Raw genomic sequence first — 4,522 nt, 5'->3', positions numbered from 1 at the left:
AAAAATATTTATTGAATATAAAAATCTCTACTCTCTACATTCTTCACACTAAGATCACCAAATATGTTGAATCTTAAATAATTAGTCTCTTTTTGACCTATGTTAATACTATTTACAATGTGAGTGAAATGCTTAAAAATAGTATTTATTTTAGGTTAATTGCTCTGAAGAGACAATAAATGATATTATCAAAGCCTAAAAATTATTAGATTTAAAATTTAGAATTCAGGAAATGATTTTGACCAATCTGGTTACTGGAGCCTTCACTACAACCTCTTGAGACCATTTATATTGGTGAAGCAAAAATCTGAGGTTAAACATTTATGAATAAAAAATCATGTCATTCTGAATACGTAAAGCTACATATATAACTGAAAATTTAGCTTTTAAATATCTGAATATGCTAGTACATTTAATTGCAGAGCAAGTACTTGCTCTGAAGGGAGTTAAAATAGCATTTATTCTGAAATGTAAACCTAAGTATTCATTTGAATAAAAGACAATGTTTAAAATATCACTCAATCAAGAGAAGATGTACTGTTAGATGTTTTTCATGCCAATTATGTTCTCTAAACTTACTACAAATACTAGATTAGTAAACCTAATTCATTCCTTTGTAGGGAAATAGAAATTCAGTTTCCTAAAATGCATGACTATAACTATTTCTCAAACACTTACTAAGTAACTGTTTATATTTTTTGTCATGGAATATTATTTGATTTATTTTTATTCGTTAAGTTAAATAATTGGCCAATAACAATATAAATTATGCATGAACAAAGTTTATCTAGCGTAAGTATTTCACAAGACATGTCATGGCTCTCTTAAAGAACACTAGAAGGCAGTGTTCTTTTTATTAATTTTTAGTTATTTTCTTAATGGATATTATTTGTCAGAAGTGGCGATTTCATAATATATTTAAAGTATTTGATTATACTCCTCTATTTCCTTTTCATTACTCCTACCTCCAAAGATCTTCTGTTTTTCACATAAAATTACATCTTTATATATGCACATATAAATTAATTTGGAAAAGTTAAGCTAAATTGCAGCTTAACTCAAGATGTACAGTGGATTAATAGGATGAATAAAAATTGAATACTTTTTTAACTTTTGAATTGAGCTATCATTATTATTATGGTTTTATGGTTAGGGTTAGGATCCCAGAAAGAATTAGAATTAGGGTTAGAGAAATAGAAAATTTAGGTTCAACATAGGATGAACCATTTCAACAATGATACTCACAAGACATTATGTTGAAAATGAAGTTTTCCTTAATGCTAACACGAATCCCAGCTGGAACTGAGACCTAACTTTCACCCTAATTATAGTCCAATTCTAATGTTTAAGAAAAAGAATCTAGTTTTTAATCATTCTAATGAATACTCCAGTTTGGACTCTGGAAATGAGTACAGTTTGCCGTAATTCCCCAAAATTTCCTGACTCTACCTCTGAAGTTATCTTGTTCCCTAACATAAACAATTTTATTACTTGTCCTCAAATTATCTTATCAGGAAAAATACTGTAGTTTCCATTGATCCTACCTTTTTCTGAACCCCTGTACCCTAAAACAGTTTCAGATTTACTTACCACCTAGTCCATTACTTAACGCTCTCAACCTAAACCTGGCTGGAAAACGCTCATTAATCATTACAAGAAGGATCACTGAGAAATAAATATAATGATAATGCTCTAGTTACTGTTCAGTATCATATTTTTTATTCTACTTGTTAGGGAAAACTCAATTTTATAATAAAAATTTTCTTATTCATAACAGTAATCATAATCAGAACAAAATACTGACCCTGGTCTTAATCCAAATTATATGACACTAACACAAGTTCATTAGTTTTCACTCATCCTAACTTGATTCAAATAAACATTCCAAACATAGGTTTCAATTTTTTCCAATATCTGAGTCATTTTCTAACCTAAATATAATCTTAACTGGAACATTGAGAATAACCATAAGCCTAATTTTAAGTAGAATCTAATATTAATAGCAATACTCTAGTTCACATTCATTGTAATTCGTACAAGGATTATACTAAAATTTATTTTGAATTTGAGCCTCATTTTTTCTCCTTCACTCTAACCCTAACCATGGCTGGAATCCTAACCATAACCTTGACACTAATATAATAGTATCCCAATTCAAAAATTTATGAAAAATGTTCGTTTTGTGCAATCCTAACTGAAATTCCACTTGCAATTCTTGAAATAAATTGCAGGTATTCCTAAACCCTATAGATTTTCTCACTCTTATCTCTGAATGTATCTTGTTCCATAACAGGAATCATTATACCCATTGATCTCAAATCCTGATATTATGAAATACATTGTCCTTCCATTATCCCTTCTTTTCCTGAATTCCTAGAACCTAAATAACATTCAGCTTTACTTAACATTTAACACATTTCTTTTTTTTTCTTTTGTCTGGCGTGGGGCTTGATCTCTGGGCCTGGGCACCATCCCTGAGTTCTTTAGCTCAAGGTGTGAGCTGAACCGCTTGAGCCAGAGCACCACCTTTGGGTTTTCTGGTGTTTAATTAGAGATAAAAGTCTCACAGAGTTTCCTGCCTGGGCTAGCTTTGAAGTGTGATCCTCAGAAATCAGCTTCCTGAGTAGCTAGGAAAATAGGCATGAGCCACAAGTTTAACCCATTTCTTTACTCTATCCTCAACCCCAGTTAACCAGAAACCTAATCCTAACACAGACTGATTTAACACCAACTGGTTAATGTAAGGAAAATTATTTAGATTTTATTCAATCGCATATTTTTTTGCTTCTATTTCTTAGTGGAAAATTAAAATTTACCCTAAAGCTTATCCTTCCCTAACCCTAACCAGAACAAAAAAGTATCTCATTCTTTAAACCAAATTATATCTGAATCTTTAAAGTAACACAGACATTCGTTTTCATTCATTCTAACTATGATTCATTTTTCTTAAAATATGTGACAGTTTTACACAATATCTTGCATCTTTTCCCCATCCTAACCCCAGCTCTAACTAGATCACTTTGCCTAAGCCTACATATAACTGAATCAGCATGTTAGCAAGCCTCTTTTTCACATTTATCCTAACTCTTGCTCAGAGTGTAAGTCTAAAATTTACTTGCATTTTGAACCTAAATTTTTTCAGTATTTTTCTATTTACTGTCAGGTTTTATATTTCATTATTTAAAAAAAATTATTTTGTTGTTAGGATGATTTAAAGAGAGATTAGTTACATGTGTAAGGGAAGGAATACATTAAAGCCAATCTTAACTAATATTAATATAACTACTCTGGCCTGTTTATGAGGTCCAATTTTAATTTGTAAAGATGATGTACAGAAGGGATCCAATTACATAAGTCAGATAATGAGCACATTTCTTTTTCAACAGTGTCACCTCTTCCCTCATGTTCTCCCAGTTTTTCCCTTTCAACCTCCCTCCCCCATAAGTTGTATAGTTCATTTACAAGGTAGTGTCTATTGAGTGGCATTGTTACATTTGTTCACCCTTTGTCCCACCATTTCTGTGTTTCCCCTTGCCCTTTCCAAACTTACATATAAGGCCAAAGGTGCAGAAATTAAAACAAAACAAACAGCATCCGAATTCAGATGGAAAAAGCAAAATAATAAAAAAAAACTATCATAAATGATAAAAAATTACCATTTCTTGGAGATCAATTTGATGAACATTATTTGATATGATAATATTTATATAGCTATTGAGCCTTTTTGATCCTCTCCAAAGGGCATCCTCCTTTGATCTCACTGTATAAATATTTAGAATCCCATGTAATTTATCATGTCCAAATGTAATGTTTTCTCTTTTACCATCCAGGTGTTTTAAGTTGTAGAATTAGAGGCACATTCTAATACAACAAATGAGGGAAATTGAGCAACCTATATTTCTTTGAGTCTGACTTGCTTCACTTAATATAGGTTTGTTCCAAGTCTTTCCATTTCCTTATGAATGGTGTAATATCATTTTTTTTCTGGGTGAATAGAGTTGCATCATACTGAAGAGTTTCTTCATGGCAAAGGAAAAAGTTAGCAGGGTATATAGAAAGAGAACAGAATGGAAGAAGATTTTTACTAACTAAGCATTAGACAAGGGTTTACATAACTAACCCATATTTGCAGATCAAATAGACCCTCAAATAAACAAGAGCCCAAATAATATATGGGATAATGACTTAAAGAGAACTTCTTAGAAGAAAAGTAACAATGACAAATAGACATATCTTTCTCCATGAAAGAAATGCAAATCCAAACAACACTGAGATTCTTCTCATCCCTGTTACAATGCCATTATAAAAAAACGAACAATTACAGATACTGATAGGGAAGTTGTCCAAAGGAAACTCTATTACATTGTTGGTGGAAATGTAATCTTGTTCAACGACTTTGGAAAACACTATGGAGGTTGCTCACCAATTCCACTTATTGGCATTTATCCAATAGAGCAGAAGACCACACTGAAAGTGCTAGCACAATCGTGTTCATTGTTGCATTATTTTCTGTAGCCAACAT

Source organism: Dipodomys spectabilis, unplaced genomic scaffold, assembly GCF_019054845.1.
Source record: "Dipodomys spectabilis isolate Male_0828 unplaced genomic scaffold, ASM1905484v1 ptg000358l, whole genome shotgun sequence".
Lineage (NCBI taxonomy): Eukaryota > Metazoa > Chordata > Mammalia > Rodentia > Heteromyidae > Dipodomys > Dipodomys spectabilis.
The sequence above is the reverse complement of the archived record's forward strand: the minus strand, read 5'-3'. Positions refer to the sequence as shown.